The sequence below is a fragment of the Oryctolagus cuniculus genome, chromosome 15, assembly GCF_964237555.1.
Source record: "Oryctolagus cuniculus chromosome 15, mOryCun1.1, whole genome shotgun sequence".
Taxonomy (NCBI): Eukaryota; Metazoa; Chordata; class Mammalia; order Lagomorpha; family Leporidae; genus Oryctolagus; species Oryctolagus cuniculus.
Window position 1 is genome coordinate 2,797,796 of NC_091446.1, and position 26,600 is coordinate 2,824,395.

A 26,600-nucleotide genomic window follows, 5' to 3' on the forward strand; every position below is an offset into this window, starting at 1 on the left:
CTTTCTGTTGAACAGATTTTAATTTCATGCTTTTTTTTTCTTGTTCTGGTGTCTGTATAACAGATATTTTCCTACCTTAAAGTCATACAGACGGGGTCAGTGTTGTGGTTCAATAGGTTAAACTACTGCCTGTGCTGTGGAATCCCATATGAACGCTCCAATTCTGATCCAGCTTCCTGCTAACATGCCTGCGAAAGCCGGAGAAGGTGAGCCAAGAGCTTGGGTCCCTGTCCCCTGTGTGGGAGACTAGAAAGAACTCCCAGCTCTGGCTCTGCCCCTGTTCTTGGGACCATTTGCAGGAGTGAACCAGCAGATGGAAGATTTCTATCTGTCTCTCCCCCTTTCATAATTCTGCCTTTCAAATAAGTAAATCCTTAAAAATAAGGGGAAAAATCCACAAAGACAGTCTTCTATGCTGTCTCCTGGAGGTTTTCTTGTTTTACCTTTTGTGTTAAGATCTGGAGATCTGGAAGTGATATTTTCCCCTGTGGTGTGAGGGATGCGATGAGATGCTACTTTTTCCCATATAGATAAACACGTGTAATGTGTTGCATAGCACACTCTTCCTGTTCTGTCTCAGCATTGTCTCTGTCGTAAAGCCAGGGACCACACCTAAGAGTGCCCCTCTACACTCCCAATTCTATTCACTGCCCTGTTTGTCAGTCCACGTGCCAGATCCACTCCACCAGAAGTAAGACTGCTTAAAAAGTCTTGCAGGTGAGAAACCATTGACCGATTTGGTTTTTCTTCTGTAAGATCGCATTGTCTCTCCTTGGCCTTCCGTCATTCCAAACAAATATTAAAATAAGCTTCTTGGTTTCCACACAAGATGAGTTAGGATTTTGATTGAGATAACATCAAATCTCTAGATCAATTCAGGAAAAACTGACAACCTTATAACACCGAACAGCCTAAGTGTGGGGAGCAGCCTGGACTGGACTGAGTTACTGGAATTAAGACTTATTCTATGCATCTGCTCTCCCACAATATGGCGCTGGGAGAGAAGTAAACAGCTTCCGCACAGCTGCCTCCAGTTCAACCAATAAACTGTAGGACTTGCTCCTGATTGGAGGAGAGCAGCGTACTCGGCGTGTGGGCAGCCGAGTTGGGATTGGCGGAGGAGGACTATAAAGGAGGAGAGAGACGGCATGCACCGGGAACATCTATGGGGAACATCTATGGGGAACATCTAGCTGAAGGAACACCCGTGCAGCCCCCGAGCGAGCCGGCCGGCGGTGTGCCGCTCCCCTGCGGAAGTGGGGAATGTGGCCAGGGGGAACTGCCCTTCCACGGAGGTGGAAGGGATAGTAGCCAACCCGGGAAGAACCAGCAGCAAACCCGGGGAGGGCCGAGCAGACGAAAGAACAGCGCAGGGTCCTGTGTCGTTCCTCCACGAAGAGGGGGAGCGACATAATGGTGCCGTGACTCGGATAGGAAACCTAGGACGGATAGCAAACTTAGGAGGGAAGAAACGGGAAGAACTGGGAAAATACCGGAGAGAGAGACTAGCAAAGAGCCTAGGTGCCGGAAGAAGCTATTGAAAGCCTAGGCATAGACTCAGATACGGACTACGGGGGGAAGCTGGGAGAAATCTCTAAGGTCAAAAGAGAAAGTGAAAGCTAGAACAAACAGACTCGGATGCGGACTGTGGGGAGAGGCCAGGAGAAATGAGGGAGGAGTATTGTTGGAGGAAAGTTTGGGGAAACATACCGGGTAGAGAAAAATGTTAGGGAAATTGAAGCCGCGGGGGGCAGGCCAAGGCGGACACGAAAGCCACTTTGGGATTCTCAAGTTAGCCCGGGAATAGGGGGCGAAAAGTTGAAACCAGAAGCTGAAACGTGAGCCTGGTTGGGATCCGTCTGATTAGCCCGGGGAGCAAAGGACGGGAAGCCAAACCGTGGGGCGGAGACGTATGCTGGGTTGAATTCGCCAGGCTAGCCCGGGGAACTTAGATTGAATGCTAGTGGCGGACACGTAAGCTACGCTGTGTGACTCGCGGAGGCTGCCGTGCGCAGAGAGAGCGTGCGGGGCACAAGTAGATAGGGAACGGGGCTGGCGCGAGGCCGTGGTTCAGACGCAAAAGGGTTAAGTGCGAGACTGCGGAGTGTGCGCGCAAAGCGGGCTGAAGCGGCTCAGCCGGAAAGCCGCGGAGAAATAGCCTTGGGGCGGAGCCTGCCGGCAGGGCGAGGCACCAGGAAGCTGCAGGGATAAGAGAAATAGAAGTTTAGAAGCAAAGTGAGAGAAATAGGAATGCTGGAAGATAGAAGTAAAATGGGAGAAATAGGAATGCCCGGAGATAGAGAAATAGAGAAATAGAAAGGCCTCCCCTCAACCTGGCAACGAGAAAGCTTGGATTCGGTCTGCCTGATTAAGTGAGGCGATGAGCACCTGCGGGCAGCTAGCAGCTTATGCGCCGCAGGTCACCGAAGACAGGCACGAATTAACATCAGTAAGGCTTCCCCACAATACAACAATGAGAAAGCTTGGATTCGGTCTGCCTAATTAAGGCGGTAAGCACCAGCAAGCAGCTCGACCAGAGTATGAGCTGCAGGTCACCGAAGATAGGCACGAACCAACACTAATAAGTCTCCCCCACAATACGGCAATGAGAAGGCTTGGATTCGGTTTGCCTGATAGGGCTTGTAAGCCCCTGCAGGCTCGACCAGAGCATGCGCTGCAGGGCACCGAACACAGGCACGCATCAGCGCCTAAAAACCTCCTCACAACATGGCGAAGAGAGGACCCGGATTCGGTTTGCCTGATTGATAGGACTTGTAAGAGCCTGTGGCAACTCTAGCAAGTAGAGCAGAGTGTGTGCCACGGGGCACCGAAGACAGGCGCGTATCAACACCAAAAAATAAAAAGAAAGGGGGATCTGTGGGGAGCAGCCCGGACTGGACTGAGTTACTGGAATTAAGACTTATTCTATGCATCTGCTCTCCCACAATATGGCGCTGGGAGAGAAGTAAACAGCTTCCGCACAGCTGCCTCCAGTTCAACCAATAAACTGTAGGACTTGCTCCTGATTGGAGGAGAGCAGCGTACTCGGCGTGTGGGCAGCCGAGTTGGGATTGGCGGAGGAGGACTATAAAGGAGGAGAGAGACGGCATGCACCGGGAACATCTATGGGGAACATCTATGGGGAACATCTAGCTGAAGGAACACCCGTGCAGCCCCCGAGCAAGCCGGCCGGCGGTGTGCCGCTCCCCTGCGGAAGTGGGGAATGTGGCCAGGGGGAACTGCCCTTCCACGGAGGTGGAAGGGATAGTAGCCAACCCGAGAAGAACCAGCAGCAAACCCGGGGAGGGCCGAGCAGACGAAAGAACAGCGCAGGGTCCTGTGTCGTTCCTCCACGAAGAGGGGGAGCGACACCTAAGTTATAATTCAAACCTTCAAACCTTTTGTTACATTTTTGGTTTAATGTTCTTATTTATATGAATGCCTTTGTAAACTGGAACTCAGTTTTTTTCTAAGAATATTGAAGTGTGTTTGATTTTATTAGTTGAAGCATGTGAAATCGCCAGTTTTCAATTCCACAATGGGGATTTCATGTGATTCGATCTGTGGCATTGGCCTTGCCCAGTCCAGTATTTTTTTTTTTAGAAAGCTTTTATTTAATAAACACAGATTTCATAGGTACAGCTTTAGGAATATAGTGGTTCTTACCCCCATACACGCCCTCCCAGTCCCACTCCTGTCCCACCTCCTACTCCCTCTCCCATTCCATTCTTCATTAAGATTCATTTTAATTATCTTTATATATAGAGGATCAACTCTATACTAAGTAAAGATCTTAACAATTGGTACCCACACAGACACACAAAGTATAAAGTAAAGTTTGAAGACAAGTTTTACTGTTAATTCTCACAGTACAGCACATTAAGGACAGAGATCCTACATGGGGAGCAAGTGCACAGTGACTCCTGTTGCTGATTTAACGATCGACACTCTTATTTATGACGTCAGAGATCACCCAGTCCAATATTAATACTAATATTTTGTCTATATATTCTTTTGTATTAATTAAGTGTAAAAATGTGGCATGTGAAATCATACAAGTTGTATCTTTCTAATTCTTTTTGTTTTTCATGGATCATTGCTCTGATAAAGACTTTAGCAAAACATTGAATAGAAGTTGGCACTGTCTTTGTTTATGGTCACCGAGGAAAAGCTGTGTGACTCGGGTATTTTTAGTTACACTCCGGTACTAGCACTGTGTACTGATGGCGGATGTTCCAAGTTTGGTGTTGTGGGCTTTTACAGGTTGCACCTGTGCCCTCCCCACGTGGCCACCCCTCCCCTGCTCCCTCCGTGCTTCCTGGCTCCCGTCACACATCTGCATCTTGGGTTCCAGATCCCGAGTCTTGCAACTGCTTTGGAGCCCTGGTTTACAGCATGGTTCTTGCCATTCTGCATTCCCAGCCACAGTGCAGGGCAGTGTTAGTCACTCCATATGCGAACGCTTCCTCTTTGAGGCTTTCTAACAGTCATGTGGTCCTGTCTCACTGTGATCTGCGTGTGCGTTTCTCATGACTGACACTCTTGAGCATTTCATTCTATGTTTATTTTACAGCTTACAACGTCTTTGGTGAAGCCTTCTCACTTTAGCTTATTTTTTAAATGTTTTATCCTATTTATTTGAAAGGCAAAGTTATATATCTATATCTATATCTGTCTATCTAGAGAGAGAGAGAGAGAGAGAGAGAGAGAATTCCATCTGCTGGTTCACTCCCCAGATGGCCACAATAGCCAGGGCTGGACCAGACCAAGCCAGGAGCCAGGGGCCAGGAGCTTCTTCTGGGTCTCCCATGTGGGTACAGGGAATCAAGTACTCGGGCATCTTCTGCTGCTTTCCCAGTTGCATCAGCAGGGAGCTGGATTGGAAGTGGAGCAGCTGGGACTTGAACCAGCACTCATTTGAAGTGTCAGCATTGCAGGTGATGGCTTTTACTCACTATGCCATAACACCACCCCCAAGTTTGGCATTATTTTAAACTGACTTTTTATTTTACTTATTGTTTAATTTTGAGAAGTTTTCAACATATTTTAGACACAAATCCTTAGATAAGTGATTTGCAAATATGTCTTCCTTCTCAGTGGCTTCTCTCATTGTCTCATGGCAGGCTTTTGACAATCTAACACTCTTTAATAAATTTTGTTTTTATTTATTTGAAAAGCACAGAGACAAAGATAGAATAGAGATAGAGGGAGGGCAAGAGCAAGAGAGCGAGTGAGCGAGAGCTGTCTCCCATCTGTTGGTTTCCTTCCCAAATGCCCACGATGGCCAGGGCTGGGTCTGGCTGGAGCCAGGAGCCGGGAGCCAGGAGCCATTTCTCCCACGTGGGTGGCAGGAAGCCAGTACTTGATCATCACCTGCTGCCCTGAGAGCGCAGGAAACTGGAATCAGCGTGGAGCTGGAACCTGAACCCAGAGACTCCAATATGAGATGCAGGTGTCCCAAGTGGTATCTTAGCTGCTGCATCAATGCCCACCCCTCATTCTAATTTTTGAATATGGAAAGACAAAGCATCTAGAATGGCCAAGCCATTTTTTAAAAGGAAAAAAACCAAGTGGGAGAACTTGATTTCAAGATGTATTGTAATCAAGACAGCTTAGCTTTGACAGGAGAGTAAACACCCGGAACAATAGAACAGTGAGACAATTTAACACTGACATAATATCTGCCAATAACGCTGCTGGGGTTTTGACTGGCATTGCATTGCTTTATGGGTGAAATCGGGGAGAACTGACAGCTGTGCAGTGGTGAGGCTGTCAGTCTTCGAGCACGCGATATCTTTCCACTGGGTTGTGTCCTCTCTGATGTGTCCGATCAGTATTTTGCAGCATTCAATAGAGAACACGCAGAGATTTTGTTAGATTTAGACCCACGTACTTAATTTTTCTGGTGCTTCTTAAAGTGGCATTTAAGAATTCAATATCCAATTGTCCGTTGCTAGCTACAGAAACGAAGATGATTTTTGTGTGTTGACTCAATGTCCTACAGGCTTGAAACTCGTCCACTATTTCTAACTTTTGTAGATTCTCTGGGATTTTCCATGTGGACAGGCATGTCGCTGCTGACCAGAGGTAATTCATTGCTTTTCACCCAATCTCTGCTCCCTTCTCTGGCCTGCTTGCCCTCCGCCTTCCATGGAGACGTCGAACGGGAGCACGTCCACTTTTTCTCCGCTAAGGGACGGCGTCGTGTTTCTGTGTTGGCTGTGGGTCCTTTTATCCTCGATTTAATCCACTGGTCACTGTTTGTTAGTTTAAGGAAGCTCTCTTCTGCTCCCCGTTTGCTGGAGGCGTCTACCAGGAACGTGTGTTGGATTTTCTCCGTGGGATGATCCCATGGCGCGTTGAGCGCATGGGTCGCAGTCTCCACTCTTCTGATGAAGGCCACACCTGAGGTTTGAACCACGTCTCCCGGTCTCAGCAGTGCGACCTTGAATCTCCCGTGCCTCTGCTCTGTCACTGTGGCCCCTGAGGGTCCCTGCCCTCACCCTAGACGTTTAGGGACTCTTCACTAACATCACGAGGGCTTGAGCTCCTTTCCTGTGGATGGAACTTTGGCTCCCAGTGGCAGCAGAGGACAGCCCCCTTGTGCTTCTGCTGTGCCCTCAGCCCAGGTGCCCCCTTGGCTGCTTTTGGGAAGTTTTTGGAGGAAAGAGTGAGCCCATGAGAAGGTGTCCCCCTGCCCAGGGGGTTCACACCAGGCCACCAGGGGCTTCACACCAGGCCACCAGGGGCTTCACACCATGCCACCAGGGGGTTCACACCAGGCCACCAGGAGGTTCACACCAGGCCACCCGTGGCAGGAGGCCACTCTCCAGGCTGTCACCTTGCTCACTCCACCCTTCTGACAGCGAGCGGTCCTGGGGTCTCTTCTCTCCCTGCAGGCACCGTGCCTTCCGCTGAGCCCCAGGGGTTGCTCTGCTATGGCCTCTGCTTGCCCCAGGGACCAACAATTGCTCTGGGTTTGAACTTGGTCCCCTTCCTGTTGAAGGGGACAGCAGGCCTCTCCCAGGTGTCCATGTTTCAAGGTAGAGGCTACGAGTCTCTTCACCAAGTGTCTGCTGTTTCTCAGAAATGATGAATGTGTAAAATCCTGTCAAATGCCTCCTGTGCGTCTCTTGAGATGATTGTGTTCTTTGCTCTATTCGTACGGTGGCTGGTATGTGTGTCTGTACACACATACACAGTGTGCGTGTGCACGCATATTTGTCTGTCTAAAAATGTGGACTGCATGTGGAGCAATCACAGGCGTAGAGGGGACTGGGTTTTCAGCCAAGGGGGGTGCGTGGCTCTCCTCCCACCTCCGCCCCGTGCTCTCTGAGTATCTCAGGGTTCCTCTCGGCCGCAGGCGCACTCCTCCCCGCAGCCCCCAGAATCTGGACATCGAGCCTGAGTCCTCGCCGCCTCTCCACCCACGCCGCTGGAGTTTGCAGATGTCAACGGCTTTCAGCGGGAAGGGCCCTGCCAGCATCAGGTGCCGCGTTTCGTTCTCTCCCCCTCCCCCTCCCCCTCCCTATTTTTTTATGGAAAAATTGAGTAAAAAGTATGAGTTCATTTTGGCGCAAAAGAAAATTGGTGCCTTTAATTTTATTTTCATAATACATGTAAAATGTGTATTACGAAAAAAGCTGATGCATGACTTTCAAAATTTTTGTGCACCAACATAAATTCATACTTTTAGTTCCATTTTCTGTGAACTTTTAGAAATGCTTATTTATTGGTCAATTGTGTTCATTCAAAAGGCAGAGAGAGAGAGAGAGAGAGCGAGCTCCATTTGCTGTTTCACTCGTGCAGATGTCCAAGCAGCTGATTCTGGACCAGAGCTGGGCATTCAATCTGGGTTCCCACAGGTGTGGCAGGGACCCAGGCCCCTGAACCAGAACCTGCTGCCCTCCAGAGTGTGATGAACAGGAAGCCGGAATCAGGGTAAGAGGTGGAGCTTGACCCCAGACGTTTCCACGTGGGATGCAGGCACCCCAAGCAGCCCTTACTGCTATGCAGATGCCCACCCTGTCCTGAACCTTTTGAAGTACCCTTGTGAGCAACTCATTTGCATCTAAGTGAATCTGTCCATCTATTGCTTATCTGTCTGTCTTCTAATCAATTGCAGACTGGTAGGTCACACTGACGCACCCACTCGCATCCACATCACCTGTCCTCCACTCTCCATCCACGTTTGAAACTCTCTCCTCCAAGCCTGGAGGCCCCGGCTTTGTTTTGCTTGCTATTGTTCTGTAGTTGTTCAGTTCACAGGACAGACTGATCTCTCATTCCCACGTGGGTGCCCTCCATGTCCTGTCTGTGCCCTCCTCTTTCCCTGACCCCCCAACCCCGCTTGCCCCCTACAGCCCCCTCTGCCCTGCCATCCCTGCCTGTACCTGACAGCTGTCGGGCTGAACTGTCCAGGAAGGGGTGGGAGGCGGACGCCAATGCTCGTCGAGTTTTTGAATATTACGGAAAACCCAAGCATTGTGCCGGGATCGTGCGCGGTGTTCTTGTGTCCATGCCCCCAGGGACACTGGCCAGCGGTCTGCTCTCTTACCGCACCCGCCTCTGTCAGGTTTCATATCACATGTAGTGTGGTCTCCTAAGATGAATGGGGAAATGGCTCATTTCCTCCCCAGCCTCTCGCAAAAGGTTTTGTAAGATTGGCATCATTTTCCAAAGAAAATATTTGGAAGAATTCACTAATGAAACCGTCTGGGCTTTCTGGATTTTTATGGGGCAAGAGTGGAGAAATTTAAATGACAATGAAATTCCCTTAATTAACTTTGAGTATTTACAGTTCTTTTTTAAAAAAAGATTTATTAATTTGAAAGGCATGGGGGTGGGGGAGGGAGAGGAGAGAGGGAGAGAGAGGGTCCATTTGCTTGTTCACTCCCCAAATGGCTGCAACAACTGGAGCTGTGCTGATCTGAAGCCAGGAGCCAGGAGGCTTCTCTGAGTCTCCCATATGGGTGCAGAGTCCCATGTACTTGGGCCATCTTCCACTGCTTTCCCAGGTGAGTTAGCAGGGAGTGGGATCAGAAGTGGAGCAGCCAGGACTTGAACTGGTGCCCATGTGGGCTGCACTGCCCCACTTACATTTTTCTTTTTTCTTTTTTTTCTTTTTCTTTTTTTTTTTTTTTTTGACAGGCAGAGTGGACAGTGAGAGAGAGAGAGACAGAGAGAAAGGTCTTCCTTTTCTGTTAGTTCACCCCCACAATGGCCGCTGCAGCCGGCGCACCGCGCTGATCCAAAGCCAGGAGCCAGGTGCTTCCTCCTGGTCTCCCATGGGGTGCAGGGCCCAAGCATTTGGACCATCCTCCACTGCACTCCCAGGCCACAGCAGAGAGCTGGACTGGAAGAGGAGCAACTGGGACAGAATCTGGTGCCCTGACCGGGACTAGAACCTGGGGTGCTGGTGCCGGAGGTGGAGGATTAGCCTAGTGAGCCGTGGCACCAGCCTTTCTATCTTCTTTTATCAGTTTTCTAGGTGGAACTTTTGAGGGAATTTTTCTATTTTATCATTTCCATGTTAATATGCATTAAATATGTATAATAACCTCCATTGTCTTTTTAATATCTGTAGGATCTGTGCTAGTATTCCATTTTTATTTCCTTAGTTTGGTAATTCTCTAGAGCATTCTTTTTAAGAGGTTGTGTATTTCCTTAAATTTTAAGAGCCATGTTTCACTTTCTCTCTTGTTTTACTTTTCTCATTTGTTGTACATTTGAAAATGCTTTTCTTAGTTTAGTTGGTTTTATTTACTCTTTTGCTGACTTCGGACGCTGGATGAAGGATGAGCTTTGTGTCCGTGGGCAGCATCGAGGCTGTGAATTCTCCTCCTCTCACGTGTTCGTGGTGCCCACGGTTTCCTGTGCTGTGGTTTTGTTCTTGCATACAAAATATTTTCTAATTTAGACTATAATTATGAGCCATGGGCTACTCAGACCTGCGTTGCTGAATTTCCCAGTGTTCTTGTTTGAGGTCTTTGCTGTGTCCCTGGTTAGCGCCCGGCCGCTGCCCCTGTTCTGTTGGTCCCCGTGGCAGTTCCAGTCACTGTGGTTGTCCGTGTTCCTCTGGGCAGCTTCACGCTTGTCCCCTGCAGCTCCTCCCAAGTCTTGTCAGTTCATGTATTGACTCTTATGCATTTCCCATGAAGCTTTTATTTTAGCACCTCTAAAACACACAACAAATTCAGTTTTTAATTTTTTTTCAGATCTAGCTCCTTTCCCAATCTCTCCTTTTCTTAGTCTGTTGTCTTATCCTGTGTTTGTCTCTAAAGAATCCAAGTGGCTTCTGACAGTTCTCTTCACTTTTCTTGTAGTGTGCGAACACTTAATCAGACAACCACCTCATGGTTTTTTTGTTTGTTTGTTTGCTTGTTTATTTGAAAGGCAGAGTTAGAGAGAGAGAGGGAGGGAGAGATACAGAAAGAGAGAGAGATTGTCCATCCACGCGTTCACTCCCCAGTTGGCTTCAACAGCCAGCATCAGGCCAGGAGGCCACGGTCAGGAGTGAAGAGTCTTTTCTCAGTCTCCCACGCAGGTGCAGGGCCCGGGCACCTGGGCCATCCTCTGCTCCTTTCCCAGGCCATAGCAGAGAGCTGGGCTGGAAGTGGAGCAGCCAGGACGTGAGCTGATGCCCCTGGGGTGTGCTGGGGTCGGTCACAGGCAGCAGCCTACCCACTATGCCCCAGTGCCAGCTCCCAACCTTGTGGTGTTTGATAGGCATTTCCAAAGAGACTACTATAGGCGGGAAAGCTCTGTATAACTGCGAGGTGCTATTTTTAGCAATAATGGCATTTTCCAACAAATAATAAGTCTTGAAAATCAGAATCATGGGAAAGCAGCAAAGACACTAACAGCGGTATAGATTTTGAGACCTATTTGGAATTTGGACAGAGAAGCAGAGGGTTGGAGAGCTCAGGTGCAGTGTTGTGGGTCTGTGTGGGCTTTAGCCGGAGGCGGTGCTGGGGCCTCCTGCAGTGGGGGGCTCTGTGTTGTGCTGCAGGAAGCCTCGCTCCTTCCGTCTGTGCTTCCTGGAAAAGCAGCTGATGAGGCGAGTTAGCAGACGGCAGCTGCGCCCCGTGGCCAGTGGGACTTCCTCGTACCTGAACAACGGGTGCCGTCGTGCTCTGAGAGCCGGCTGGCCTCTCGGCTAGGCAGGCCGTGGAGCCGAGCCATTTACGGCAGAAGTGCGTTTGTCTTGGAGTGGTGAAGAGAGTCCGCATTTTCTGTATTACCCCAGTAATGCCACTGGGAGCCTGAGCCTGCCTCCCCTTCCTGCCCCCACCCCCATTCTCACGTCTCTGTCTTTATTTATTTATTTGTAAAGAGCTGTTTATTTGAAAGAGTGAGGGAGGGAGAGGGAGTGACAGAGAGACAGATCTTCCATCTGCTGGTTCACTCCCCAGACGGCCACACCCACTGGGGCTGGGCCAGGCTGAAGCCAGGAGCCAGGAGCTTCTTTGGGTCTCCCATATGGGTGTCAGGGGCCCAAGCACTTGGGCCACTTTGGCTGTTTTCTAGGTGCATTAGCAGGGAGCTGGGTCAGAAGTGGAGCAGCTGGGACTTGAACTGGCGCCCACGTGGAATGGCAGCACTGCAGGCAGTGGCTTTACTTGCTATGCCATGGTGCCAGTGCTTCTCTGTCTTCTTGATGTCAGTGAGTGACCTGTGCGTGTTGGGAAGCTGCTGCAGTTTCCGGAATCCTCAGCTTCCAGGAGGAATCAGCTGGGAGAGGCCTGTTCCAGCAAGGCTCTTGGTCTTCTTATCCCAAAGCAAACCCTGCCCCAGAGCCCTCCTCCCGGCCCCAGCCGCAGACTTGCTGTTGGCGTGCTAGCTGTCCGTCAGTGCGCTGTCCCCTGGTGGTGTGCTGCTGCTTCCACTGCCTGCTGGGTCACGCCCTCGCTCAGGTCTCCTTTACCACGTCACCTAGTAGAGAGCAGACCTGGCTCTTAACACGCCCGCTTTCCTGGGAAGCCGTGTGATGCTACGCAGGTGTCCGGGGGCGGGTTCTCCTCCAGGTGTCTGGGGCTCCCTCAGAATTGAACACCGTGTCCCCAGGACGGCTCCTATGCGGCAGAGCTGGCCAGACCCCAGCCGGAGTGCCCTTAGCTGTCGCTGAGTCCTGAGAAGTGAGAACTGGGCTCTGCTGCCCCCTGCCCCTGAGGGACGGCGCCCGGGGACTTGAGCAGGCATCACTGGACTTTGGGGTCTCTTGATTTTAGCTGGCCAGAAGCTGAGTGAGCCCCTTTTCCCTTTGTCTTTCTCCCGCTTCAGTCTGTTTTACAGAACTCCCATTTCTGTTCCCGCTGCGTTTTTTTCTTTAGGACTGATACGGCAGCCACGGTGCTAGATGGTGGGACTGCGTACAGCCTTCTCGTGACAGGTGCATCTGTCTGTCTGTCCTTTCCGTAGCTCTGCAGTCTGTTTCTTTTGTATTTTGTCAATTACCTGCTATTTAAATTAAATCCCAGCCAGGAGCAGGGTCCTGTGCTGCCTGGGGCACTGGCCTGTCTCTGTCCCCTTCTGAGAGGGGGGGCCGAGATCTGCTTGCTCCCCAGTCTGCTCCCCCAGGGGCTCCGTCAGGACGTCCCGGGCCTCAGGGTCTGAGCAGCCTGGGCACTGTCCCTGCTCCTTCCGCGTGTTCGTTCCCTGGCTCCTCGGGGTGGGGACGCTGGGAAGGACCTGGAGCAGTCGGGCAGCCCTGACCCAGGGACATCATGGAGGCAGAAGCGCAGATGCTTAGGCTGTGCGTTTCGAGGGCGGGGAATGGCCAGAGTTTGGGTACAGGGGTCTGCGCATCTTGCTTCAGAAAGCGTCTATCAGATCTGGAGTATCATCACACAGAAGGTTCTGGAGAACCAGCCGCTGCTGGGGGTGTGGCCTTCCGAGGAGGGGGTAATACTTGGGTTCCCAACTGTCCACTTGGCAGAGCTGCTGAGCAGTGGCCACTGCTGTGACACGGGGCAGGAAGCGGGGTACAGTGCCCAGTGCGGGAGTGCGCTCTGCGGCCCCGGGCTGCCTGGCAGCACTTTGGGTTTTTCCAGCCCAGCCCTAATTACCTGTTTTGATTTCTTTCTTGCTAGTGCCTTTCTCTCAACCAACTGTTCCAATGGAACCTTTAATCAACTAATTGTCTTAAAATACATCTAGCTAAAACAGAGCTTCTTTCCAGTGTGATTTGATTTGTTGGAGGGTTACTTCAGATTATTTATTTCAGTTATTACAGATTTCTTAAATCAAAGGAGTGACTATCTAATGGTGGGATCTCAGATGGGAAAAGCAGAGAAGTGGGGGTCATTGTTCATTCCAGTTAGAGATCTAATTTAGTCAGAAGCTCCTCTTGCCCCAAACCACCACCACCACAAGGCAGCCACACTCTTCTGCTTGACCATGGTGAACTTGTCTTGCAAGGGGTCCACGCCCTCACCATGTTGCCAATGGCAGGGTCTCCGTTTTGAAGGCTCAGTTATATTCCATTGTATTTATGTACATGCTCCCCATCTTACCCCAGGGTTATGTCCCGCTAAGCTCCCCATAAGCTGCAGGTTCCCTGGGTTGAGCTTGCATGGAACACGGCTAAGCTCTACACACCCTCGCTCAGCAAAGCTGCGCACCGCAGAGCACCAGCCGCTTCCCGTGACCGTGGGTCCAGCCACGGGCGGCTCCCGCTGCTTCCAGTGGTTCTGAGAGGAGATTGTCCAGCACAGTGCTCAGCTGGGGAGATGAGGCTGTCCTGCACAGCGCTCGCCCTGGGAGAGATCCCAACCCGTAGTTTTTGCCAAGCCCGGGGTTCCCTTGCACCACTGTCCAGTCCTCCTGGTGCCAGACCTGGGTTTACATAACATGAAGTAACGTGAAGCTGCAGGGGATTTGGCTCTGCTTGGAGCCCTTCGGTGTGCACCTGTCTCCACGCACGGTCCCTGCAGGGCCCCCATCTCCCCAGGGGAGCAGAGCGGGGCACACCCCTCACCTCGCCCTCTGCCCTCCTAAGGGAGATGCACCTGAGCTTCCCAGTGAGTACAGCTTTCCTCTCACTGTGTTTACTCCCCTGGACTTCACGTGGATTCTGTCTTCTGTCTTGTTGGGTTCTCTTTAGATTTACATCCGTTAGCATTGGGATGAGGCAAAATCTTACCAACAAATAATTCAGTGATTTTATTTTTTTATATTTATTTATTTATTTGAAAGGCAAAGTTAGAGAGAGAGGAGAGAAGAGAGAGAGGAGAGAAGAGAGAGGTGGTTCACTCCCCAAATGGCTGCAATGGCTGGAGCTGGGCCGATCCAAAGCCAGGAGCCAGGAGCTTCTTCCAGGTCTCCCACGTGGGTGCAGGGGACCAAGAACTTGGACCATCTTCCACTGCTTTACCAGGCCATAGCAGAGAGCTGGATTGGAAGAGGAGCAGCTGGGACTAGAACCGGCGCCCATATAGGATGCTGGCACTGCAGGTGGTGGCTTAACCTGCTACGCCACAGTGCTGGCCCTGTGATTTTATTTTTAACCATCTGTGAGATGGCTTATCAGTTAATCTCTGAGAATCATTGAATTTTCCTTCTGTTCCAGGCTCAAATATTGCATGTAGCTAGGATCATCCAAGGTATTAGTAGAGAGTAATTTAAATTGTGTGCATCTATGATGGTTAACCTCCCTGACGGTTGTGTTCTTGCAGTAACTTAACACGTGCAGCTATAGAATTACCTAGAATACAGCGTTGCATTCCTCTACGAAGCAGTCGCGAGCCTGAAGCTGCTTACGCAGACCAAGCACGCTTGACATTGCTTACTCGAGCGGCAGCACCGTTCAGCCTGTCGGGGTCTGAGAGCTGTGGTCGTTAGGCGCGAAGTCCAGGAGCCGGGACCACGAGCTCTTGGGCTTCTCCAGCAAGGGCGGCCTGGCCGGTCTTCCCGGAGTGCTGGGGTCCATTCCTCCCGCTTGGCGGTGCTGCCGCCTTCGCCACTTCCTGCCTGTGCCGCCTCTCTCATGAAGCCGCCCCTGGGGCCACAGAGAATTCATCTCCACAGCGCTGTGTTTCTGGAGTCCTTGGGGCCCCTGTTTCTTTAGGTTTCCTCTGCTTTCAGTTATTACCATCTGATCCCCCGCGGAGGGTGGGATGGGAACAATGTCTCCTTGGCTTTTTCCTTTTTCTTTTTTTAAAAAACATTTATTTATTATTTATTTGAACATCAGAGTTAGGAGAAGAGAGAGAGAGTTCTTCCGTCTGCTGGTTCACTCCCCAAATGGCTGCAATGGCCAGGGTAGGGCCAGGCCAAAGCCAGGAGCCAGGAGCTTCTTCCAGGTCTCCCATGTGGGTACAGGGGCCTGAGAACTCTGGCCATCTTTCCCAGGCACATTAGCAGGGAGCTGGATCGGAAGTGGCGCACCTGGGATTTGAACTGGCTTCACTGGCGCCCATGTGGAATGCCGGCATCACTGGCACCCATGTGGAATGCCACTGCACCACAGCACGGCCTCTCCCTGTTTTTCTTTTGTCCATCTGGCTCCCAACACCTGGCGCAATGCCCACTCACTAAGAGAAGAGATGAAGACAGAGACAGGGCAGCCCTCGGCCCCCCTCGCCTTCGGGTATCAGTGGGATGTTTCTTAGCCGAGCTGCAGAGCCTGCCAAGAAGCCAATGGTCCTGCACTTGGCAGGGTTGGCCGAGAGCGGAGAACGACGGGGGTCACGCTTCGTCTCCTTTGCCTCCTGTTTGCACCCTTGCAGACGGCTCAGCGATCAGCACGCAGCCCTGCCGCTGCGTGCAGACCTCCTGCCGCGCACCTGCGGAAGAGTTCTGCTGTGTCCTTGGTGCTGAACTTCTCACGCACAATAACTCACTCAGACGCGACAGCATAACCACCCCTGGCCCCACCGTGAATGACAGCTGTGTCACCAGGGCTGGGCGAAGATGCCTGCGTTCCGGGTGATTATGGACTGATGGATGACACACTTGAAAAATAAGGAGCTCCCGATTTGCACGCCCTTCAGCCACCGAGGGGGTGATCACACCCTCGCAGGCCTCCTCCCTGGAGGGGTATTTTGGGATGTCACTCCGGGCACGGGGATTTTCTCATTAGTAAGTGATGGCCACCAGCCCTTCTCAGTGGACACATTTCCGCGTCTGCCCAGCTCTTTTCTTTCTTCGGGGGACTTTGATCACGGCACGTGGCACCTGTCCTGGAGCGCACAGACGGCCTGATGGTTCAGACCACAGCGTGCACTGCTGGGCGAGGGCTGTGTAGACCCCAAGGGCCCGGCCGTGAGTGCAGCGTTCGCTCCTGTGCTGAGCTTTCACGGATGAGTGGTGGATCCAGAAATTGCAGTAATGACTCCTGCTGAAGTCTGCTCTGGCTCCAGCCCTCCTTGCTTTGGTCATGCTATCTGTAGTTTCAGAACGCCCACTAAATGAGCAGAATTATCTAAATTTCCTTTTGACATTTTCCTTTACAATTGTTTTGACATCTCCATTTAGAAATTTCTTTTCTTGTTAAAGCTGGATTGGAAAAGTGAATTTCTAGACAAGCCTTGCTGGGCTTGAAGCCCGAGGGTCAGTGCTCACCTGGCTTAATTGGAGAGCATCTAATCCAGTTACTGTCCATCAGGAGGTCTCTCGGAATCCCAAAAGCCTCTCTCCCGGGCAGCTTCCATGCTCACGGCTTCTTCTGGTTTCTCTGGGACACAGGGTGAGGTCCACCTGGTCCTAAGTCCCCTCCCAGTCCCCTCCATCCCCTCCATGCCAGCCTGGGGCAAACCGCGTTGGTGTGATGAGAACTGGGAGACGCTCTGGCGTCCGTGGACTTGCTGTGCGCCTGGCCTGGTCACAGACGTGGCGTTCCTGGTTACTACGTGGTTGCTGGCTGCGTCGCCCAGCTCTGTTTTTTTTTTTCCAGTGATTTAATTGCATTTAAGACACGCTGCTGTCACCTGGACAACTGGTTTACCTTTTATTGCATATTTAGGAGCCTGCACTGCTTCATGTTGAATGCATTCTCCCCTGCTAAGATAATCTCATTCTCCTTAAAAGGCTGTTCTTATACAAATCCACATTACTGGATAAGAGAGCAAATATTTCTATGGGAAAAGGGAATTAGGGGCTGGATCTGGGCTCATAGTACAGTTATTTTTCCCAGTGAGGATTTCAGCAATGCACTGGGTTCTTATTGCTAGAAGTGCTTTAGACACAGCAAAGGTAAAAATGTCCTTATTTTCCCCAGTGCTGACGGGCCGAGGCCGCCCATTGTCCTCTCTGCTGGGCTGGCAGCCGGCGCCGTCTGCGGCCGTCCCCTAAGGGTTCTGTGAAGAACCAAGCCACTCAAGAGAAACAGCTGTGCGCTCGCCGCCTCTGAAAGGTGGTTTTCTTGTCGTGTGCCTGCCGATGCTTCCTTTTCTGGGAAGCTCCTGTACTAAATGACATTTCCCAGGTACGACGTGGCCACACAGCGGTCCACACACGTTGTCCCACTCCGTTTTCACATCCGCCATGCGTGGTAGGCACTGCGCCCTTCGTCTCCTGCAGGCAGATGAGGGAAGGTGGTTAGTATCACTGATTTGCTCACGGCCGGGACCCGAGCCGCACACACCCTCTCCCGACTTCCTGCTCCCACGGGACTTGTCCTGCGAGCCTGGTGGGAGACATTTGGATATCTGTTCTTCCCAGTGTTGGATGAGCACACGTAAACCTCTGTAAACCTTTGTTCAGGCATCCTGTTTGGCCACGTGTATTTGTACATCTGATCGGAATGACTGGGTTGCACGATAGGTGTGCACTTACCTTTGAAAGAAATTCCCAAACTGTTGCCCAGGTTGTGCCGGGGGGCATTTCTGCCCTCCGTGGGGGCTTCGGATGCTCTTAGGCTTGGCTGTAGGGGCATCGTGCTAAGTCCCTGTGGTTTAGCCTACCTTTCTCCAATGCCAGATGGAGCTGAGCATCTTTTAACGTGTTTAACTGCCTGGCAGGTATCTTATTAGGTGGAAAGTCTGTTACAAATCGTGTAGCGATGTATAGACTAGAACTTACGCTGCCCCTGCACGCTGAGAAGTTACCAAGATGACGAGGTCTGGCTTCTTTCTGAATTGGTGGATTTTGTGGGCTGTACCCCTCGCCAGTTAGGTCACTTCATGGCTGAATTTCCTCTTTTCCAAACAGGGGCCCTTCGATTCTTTTTCTTGCTTGATTTCGCTGGTTAGAAAAACTGTACAGGCTGAAGCCTGACTGCTACACAGAATCCACAGAGTGAACGTTCCTGCCGGTAGCAGTCGCAGCGGGGAAACGCTTTTCTGTCCCCTCGGGTCGGGCGGCACAGGTGTGCCTTCTCGGGTAGGGCAGCTCCCCTCTGCCCGCTCTCTGCTGGGAGCTTCTTTGTAAAGTCACAGCGTGTGCTGGGTGTTCTTATGTCTCTTTGAAATAATCATGGATACGGCTTTTTCTCAAATTACATTTGATTGATTTCCCGATGGTAAACCAGTCTTCTCTCTCTAGGATATGTCCCATTGGGTCAAAATGTGTTACTCATTTAGGCAGTATTCTACTCACAAACATTTCCTTAAGAATTTTTGAGTCTTTTTTTAAGAGGGTGTATGGTACTCAGTGTATTCATAATGCTTTTGTCATTTCTTCTTAGGGAGTTTAGTGAGAATTCAACATATTTGCTTGAAATTCTCTCTAGAATTTTCCTTCCATCTAGGTCAGTTTTAGTATTGGCAAAAAAAATTGTTTATACCATTTACTTATTATTTCCTTAATTCTTGAGAATTTTGTAATGTCATCTATTTTATTCCATGTAAGTGAACTATTTTTTTTCTCTTCATCAGTTTTGTAATGCGTTTCTTAATTGTATTAATTATTCCAAATAACTTTCTCTGTTGTCTTCCATTTTGTTCATTTTTGCTCCTTTGGAATAGTCTAATTTCAACTTATTAAATAATAATGGACTTTTCTTCATTTTTAACATTAAAACAGGTTTATGATTTTTCTGTTTTTCCCTCTTTATTTATTTATTTTTTAAGATTTATTTATTTGAAAGGCAGAGCAACCGAGAGGGAGAGGGAGATACGGAGACCAAAAGAGATCCGCCACCTGCCGGCTCATTCTCCAAGTGATCACAACAGGCAGGGCTGGGCCAGGCCACAGCCAGGAGCCCAGAACTCCATCCGTGCCTCCCCCAAAGGAGGCAGAGGCCCAGGTAAGGGGCCACGTGCTGCTGCTTTCCCAGGTGCATTCGCAGGGAGCTGGATTGGCAGCAGAGCAGCCGGGACTTGAACCGGCACTCTGGTACGGGATGCTGGTGACGCAAGTGGTAGCTTAACTCACTGTGCCACAGCGCCGGCCCCTTTCCATTCTTTCTAAGATCAGCATTTGAAGCTATAGATTTTCATGTAGGACTGCTTTGTATATAAGCCATATATTTTATGTGGTATTTTCATTACCCTTTAGTTTGAAACATTTTATATTTTCATTTTTGACTTCTTGATTCACAGGTTATGCAGAGTGTATACTGTTTAATTTTCAAATATTTGGGGGGAATTTAGAAGATATCTATTGCAAAAAAAGAAAGCTATCTGCTGCTCTGTATGTCAGATAGGATTCTACTGTGATTCCAGCATAATGTGGGGGCTGCGCTGGCGTGGTGAGCTAAGCCTCCACCTGTGGCCCCAGTATCCCATTACGGGAGCTGGCTTACATCCCAGCTGCTCCTCTTCCGATCCAGCTCTCTGCTACGGCCTGGGATGCAGTGGAAGACGGCCCACATGCTGGGGCCCCTGCATCCGTGTGGGAGATCTGGAAGAGGGTCCTGGCTTTGGATTGGCCCAGCTCTGGCCATTGGGGCCCTTTGGGGAGTGAACCAGCAAATGAAAGACCTTTCTCTCTGTCTCTCCCTCTGTCTGTGTCTCTGCCTCTCAAATAAATAAATAAAGTCTTTTAAATAACATAGTGTACAGGAGTTCAGTCTTTTTATTTATTAACTTGGTTGCATTCAATATGTGTTCCTTCTTGTTGAACACCCTACCTGTGGCTGAAAAGATACTCTTCTCAGGTCAGTCTCTAATCTGTGCACGAGAGATCTCTACTGATGTTGTATGGAGCTTTCTGCAGGTCACCATCAGAGGTTGTTGACATCTCTAACTCTGTATTGGTCTCTTCATCAGCTTTGTTTCCTGTGTGAGTTACAGTTACCACTGTTACGTCTGCATGCTATGGGGACCCTTTCATCCTTATGGAAACTCCTTCTTAATCTCTAGTGATACAACTTTTCCTAAAGGACATTTTGAGCAACGTTACAAAGTAACATATGCTAAGGAATCTCTTCCTTATACAATAAGTTCATCCTTTTTACTGTTTACTCTGAGTATGACTTAAGGTTTTCTGCTTTTCCATTTTTATTTTCAACTATTTGTGCTTTATCTTTATAGCACATCTATTTTAGACAAATATATCCAGGTCTTGGTTCGCTGCAACCCCCAGCCCCTGCCTGACAGAATAGATGTCTATTTTCAGTTTACTTTTTAGTCCATTTACACTTAAAGTAAGTATGTATGGTTGGATTTAGGCCTGCCATTTTGCTTTATTTTTTTTTCTTGTTTATTCCATCTGTTTTGAGAAAACTTAGGAGCACATGCTTGTTGGTTTCTGAGTCTGCGGGGGGTGGGGGAGGGGGCAGAGTGGGGTGGGGCCTTAGGTGCTTCCTGACACGTGTGATGTCATCAGGAGGGACAGGCAGAGGAAGTGGGTCAGAAGCTGGGGCGGGGGGATGCATGAAGTGTGTTGTGATGAGGGAGAAGGCGTCTTCTCTGAGAAGGTAGCTCGTGCACTAGACCGATCGTCCCTTCAGCATGCGACAACTCAGCAGGCGTGGCCCCCAGTCCCCTGCAGCCGAGGGGCAGCCGCTGTTGACTGACATTGGCTAGATAATCACAGGGACCCAGGTGCGATTGGTGGCTGAGACACAAGTGCTGGAGAGAACCAACCCTCAAAAATGTGTCACCGTGGAGCTTGGCTTCCCGCAGCTGGAAGGAGCGGTGGGTCAGAACCGCGCTGGTTGATCACCGGGCAGCGTCCAGGCCAGCGGGCGGTGTGCGGCGTGATCACTGCAGGGGCCCAGGGTGTGCTGGGGCAGTGCAGCGGGCGTGGCCCAGTGCAGTGAGCAGGGCAGGAACCGAGATGTCGCGCGGCGGTGTGATGCTGCCGTCTCTGGCTAACAGTAACGAACTTGACACAAGATCAGTTAGTTTGTTGTGTGGTGACTTTCTCTTTAAATAATCGAACGTTTCTCTGATGTGCGTGAAGCAGAATTGATGAAACTGGGCTAAAGCGAATTATCAGGGTGAGCCACCAAGTGAGTCACCGCCAAATTACCTTGCAGTTTTATTTCTGTTTGAGGGAGAAACAGGTCAGCAGAGGACATCAGGCACTGCTTCCAGGTTTCAAAGTGGCTTCTTCCAGGCACGCGAGGCTCTCAGCAGAAAACCACATGTTCAGATACAGACCTAAGTGGACAGATACGAGTGATGTACGTTCCACAAATTGCTATGGAAATCTTCCGTGTGTTAGCGATGACGTCACTGACCATCACAAGACCAGATGCAGGCCTCCATCCTTCCAGAACCCTTGAAGGGGGGCACTCAAGTGTGTTCGGCGGGCATGCATGTGTGGCTCACCTGCAGCGGTAGCCAGTGCACGTGGAAGACGAGAGTGAGGGCTGAGTCCTTCGGTGGAGACCCGCCGGGCGCCTTCCGGGGGTAACCATTGTGCTTGGGGCCTTGTGGCCGGCAGTGAAGAGTGAGATCTGCACCCGACAGGGAATCGGAGACGCTCAGACTTCAGGAGCGGAAACGGGGATGCTGGGGAGAAAGCGGAAGAGCCGAAAGGAGGTGGGGGTCAGCCGGGAGCTGGAGGGGGCTGCGGGTCCCGTGTCCTGCTTTCGCCATGTTTCAGCATTCTTTCTGCAATGCGTATTTTTTTTTTTTTAAATAAGCAGTTGAAATGGACTTGTTATAATGGGTGAGCACAATGCGGTATCTCTGGCCGTTACTTTTTGTTGAGCGAGTGTTTATTGAGTGTGTGCTCCGTGCTGCATCCTGACGGTGCCGGCTTCCTGTTGATGGGAAGACAGGGGTCGTGGGGACTGGGGGAGAGGCAGCAGTGTGCCCTGGCGGTCGTAGGCTCAGCTTTGAGTCATTTTGGAGACAGACCGAATGCGCTTGGACACTCGGCCCTGTCCTCTGGTCAAAGGGCTGCACGGAGACGCAGATCTTTCCTGGAGCCCGCACTGCTGGACTTTATCTGACGAGAGTTAAAGAGCTGGGGAAGCAGCGCGTGCCTGGGAAACTCTGTAGACAAGTTCTTGGGTTGGAAATGCACACACTGAATTCTTTAATACAAAAAAAGTAATGCTTTAAATTGCATTTTGGACATGATGTCCACTTTTTTGGCTCAACAAACAAACCCGAAATTGTTTTTAGCTTTCTGCTCTGGCATTCACAAAGTTTTGCCTAAAACCCTTGGGGATTTGCTGAAAAAGATTTATTTATGTGCATTCCGAGAGCACGCCAAAATCCTGCTGCTTCATGTTTTCCAGGACTCCTCCAGATTAACAAGCAGCGCACGCGCGAGGCAGGAGCAGTCTCGGCACTGTGCGCAGCGAACGTGCGTTTTCCAGGCCGACAAGAGGAGCCGGGCGGCACGGGGAGCACTCGGACGCCGCCCGGGGTTCTTCCGCTCTTCCAGAGTCACTGCCCGGATTGAAGGCAAAGCCACACTCGTGAGAGGTCTGCCGGCATGGGAGCTGGATTTATTTGATTTCACACTAAGTTCTGCCACTCGAATCTGACAGTCTGAGCCACCTACCGCACCCGCAGAAAACACAGGACAAACTTTGCAATGACAACAGAGCGAAATGACTGACTAACTCAGGGAGCTCCAGGTAACTGGCAACCCAGCTGGACTGTGAGGCTCAGAGAGGAAATGTTGTGCACAAACATTAAAGGCACACGGAAAGCAACGATGCTGTCTCCTTCAGAAGAATTTTGCTGGCTGAAAAACATTGTGGGGCTGGCCTCGTGGTGCAGCAGGTTTAGCTACCACCTGTGACGCCGGCATCCCACCGGAGCCCCGGTTCGAGTCCTGGCCGCTCCACTTCCAATCCAGCTCCCTGCTAATGCACCCTGGGAAGACAACAGAAGATGGCCCAAGTGCTGGAGCCCTGGCCACCCACGTGTGAGACCTGGATGGAGTTCTAGGCTCCTGGCTTCTCCCTGGCCCATCCCTGGCCATTGTGGCCATTTGGGGAGTGAACCACCAGATGGAAGATCTTTCTCTCTCTGTGGCTCTCCCTCTCTCTGTAAATCCGCCTTTCAAATAAATAAAAATCTTTAAAAATTTTTATAAAAACACGTCATGGAGCATAACCACCTTCGTGTCTTTGGTTTACCGACCAACATACTTGCTGCTGCCATGGGGACCCGCGTGAGGGATCTGATCTGCACTCGCATCTCGAAGGGCGTCATCTGCATAGTGCTCAAAAGTGCAGACAACAAGAAGAGAAATCCCAACTTTGGTCCAGGTTCCCTGCACTGCCAGGGACAGGTGTGGGGGGCATAGAGCTGGGTGTGGCCACACGTGCTTGCAGTGAGGGTGATGGGCTCCGTACCGTCCCCAGAGCCCCAGCCTGATGGCCACTATGTGATGAGTGGTCCCTTTGGTGACAAGATGTCCCCTGTGCTTATCTGATGGGACCACTCTCCTGGTCACTGTACTTTATCTGTGCATCTGTGTGTGGCTGTGAAGCGATCGCACGTCGGGATGCAGTGAGTGGAGAGAAAGGAAGCTCTCCAGGCGTGGACAGACCAGGAGCTGCCCGGTGTCCTCTCCATCTTGACTCTGTCCTGTGGGTGCCCAGCCTGAGCCCATGGACTATGGACCTGAGCTGGGGCAGAGACAGAAGCCTTGTGTGTTCCCATCTGAGTTTGTCTATAACAGAAGGTAATGAGTGTAAACCTCCTTACAAATGGCAGCGAGCTAACAAGGACACCAGCCAGGCCCAGCTAAAGTTCTGGTGGATATTCCCAGAGTACCCCAGGGTTGGGAACAGAGGAAAAGACTGTGAGGGACCCTGTCCATCATGGGGTCACCCCGCTTCTCCAGGAACCAGAGCAGCAACGTGTGACTTCTGACGTGGGGGGTACTGAGGCGCACAGGTCATAGGCTCAGGGGACCATGGAGGAGACCCCACACTGTGGCTGGCCTGTCTGTAATGAGCCCATACTCTGTAACTTAGAGATGAGAGAGGCACAGGTGACACTGGCCGTGGCAGGTTGTGAGGGAGGCAGCTCCAGGGTGGAACTGCTGAAGACGGCACGGTCGCTGACCTCCCAAGTGGAAGAAGCGTGTGGGCTTCCATGCTGTCGGTGTCACCCTGCTGGCCCAGGCTGCCCCTCCTGCTCCGAGCACCCCCCACCCTACATTCCCCCTTTGCATCCAGCTCCAGCCTGTGTCCCCTGTTCCCTCGGTGGGTGCCCAGCGGGAGGCTTGGGCCAGCTCCTCCTGCCTAGGGCCCTGGATGCTGTGCAGGTACCAGGAGCTGACGGTGCCAGAGAGAACTCATGGTCTCTGTGATTGGTTACCCTCCCCCCCCCCCGCATCCAGCCGACTCTCCCTTCACTGTGCCAGACTTGTCACTTCCTGCTGCCTCGTGGTGCCTCCCCGCACAGCATGTGAGTCCCACGTGGCCACGTTTCCCGGCCACCGGCTTCTCATAGGGCTCGCTGGGCAGCGAATCCGCCCTCCCAGCAGCCGGTGCCTCTCGTACATGGAGTCTGAGATGGCCGTCCACTCACGACCTTCCCTGCTGAGGGTGAACCCCGAGCTGCCCGGCAAGGGTCAGGGCCTCCTGGGAACCCCCTGCCTCCAGTCTCTCCGATGTCCCTGCCGTGGGACCGTCTCAAGTCTCCGGGTTTGTCCCTCGTTTAGTCTCCCCTGACCATCACACTCCCTTTTGTTACCCACAGCAGAAATTTCCCCCATCAAAAATGAGGTGGAGCTTCTCACGCCACGGCTGAGATGTCCTCTAGCGTGCTGAGCTCGGGCACGGTTGAGCGATTACTGCACCAAGTTTGCCTTCTGGATGATACAAGAGGGGCGCCCTGCCTGTCTCCTTCATTATTGCATTGCCCATTTTTACAAAACACATTTGTCAGGTGAGCAGTAAACCCACCTGTTAAGCAGATCATGCCTCATGGAAGGTGAGCCATAAGAAAATGTAGGAAGCCGTTTGAAACGAAGAATCAGCAGAGTTAAAACAAACTCACGTCCAGCGCATAAGCCTTTCGCCTAATGAACATCACAAGGCGAGATGTGGCCGTCCACGTAAGTGCCAGGTGCCGTGTGTCACTCCCCCTTTGTGGAGGAACGACACAGGATCCTGCGCTGTTCTTCTGTCTGCTCGGCCCTCCCCGGGTTTGCTGCTGGTCCTTCCCGGGTTGGCTGCTGGTCCTTCCACCTCCGTGGAAGGGCGGTTCCCCCTGCCACATTCCCCACTTCCACGGGGGAGCGGCACACCGCCGGCCGGCTCTCTCGGGGGCTGCACAGGTGTTCCCCTTAGATGTTCCTGGTGCATGCCGTCTCTCTCCTCCTTTATAGTCCTCTTCCACCACTCCCAACTCTGCTACCCACATGCCGAGTACGCTGCTCTCCTTCAATCAGGAGCAAGTCCTGCAGCTTGTCAAGTTGGTGAGAGGCAGCTGGGTAGAAGCTGTTGCCTCCTCTCCCAGCGCCATATTGTGGGAGAGCAGATGCATAGAATAAGTCTTAATTCCAGTAACTCAGTCCAGTCCGGGTTGCTCCCCACAGATCCCCCTTTCTTTTTATTTTTTATTTTTTTGGCGTTGATACGCGCCTGTCTTCGGTGTCCCGCGGCACACACTCTGCTCTGCTTGCTAGAGTTGCCCACAGGTTCTTACAAGTCCTATCAATCAGGCAAACCGAATCCGGGTCCTCTCTTCGCCATGTTGTGAGGAGGTTTTTAGGCGCTGATGCGTGCCTGTGTTCGGTGCCCTGCAGCGCATGCTCTGCTCTGCCTGCAGGTGCTTACAAGCCCTATCAGGCAAACTGAATCCAAGCCTTCTCATTGCCATATTGTGGGGAGGCTTATTGGTGTTGATAACATGCCTGTCTTCGGTGACCTGCAGCGCATAAGCTGCTAGCCGCCCGCAGGTGCTCATCGCCTCACTAATCAGGCAGACCGAATCCAAGCTCTCTCATTGCCATGTTGTGGGGAGGCCTTTCTATTTCTCTATTTCTCTATCTCCGGGCATTCCTATTTCTCCCATTTTACTTCTATCTTCCAGCATTCCTATTTCTCTCATTTTACTTCTAAACTTCTGTTTCTCTTATCCCTGCGGCTTCCCGGCGCCCGCCCCGAGGCTACTTCTCGGCAGCTTCCCGGCTCTGAGCCGCTTCAGCCCGCGCCTCTCTCATCTGCGCGGCTTCCCGGCTTTGCGCGGCTTGGCTTTGCGCGCTCCGCGGTCTCCACGCCCTTCGCGTCCGCACCACGGCCTCGCGCCAGCCCCGTTCCCTATCTATTCACGCCCCGTGCTCTCTCT

The 26,600-nt window shown here is 51.4% G+C and overlaps 1 long non-coding RNA gene across 8 annotated transcripts in view; it reads left to right on the top strand.

The window, feature by feature from the left end:
• LOC127488260 (uncharacterized) overlaps positions 1 to 26,600 on the top strand; it is a 46,545-nt gene that overhangs the window by 4,912 nt on the left and 15,033 nt on the right. For 4 of the 8 annotated variants that reach the window (XR_011382730.1, XR_011382732.1, XR_011382733.1 and 1 more), the window contains 5 exons: positions 6,040 to 6,410; positions 7,364 to 7,489; positions 7,758 to 7,941; positions 22,580 to 24,375; positions 24,488 to 25,378. This is a non-coding gene — a long non-coding RNA (uncharacterized lncRNA). Of the gene's footprint in view, positions 1 to 6,039; positions 6,411 to 7,363; positions 7,490 to 7,757; positions 7,942 to 22,579; positions 24,376 to 24,487; positions 25,379 to 26,600 lie in introns of those variants that run through there. The other 4 variants (XR_011382736.1, XR_011382735.1, XR_011382731.1 and 1 more) reach the window with 3 other exon arrangements.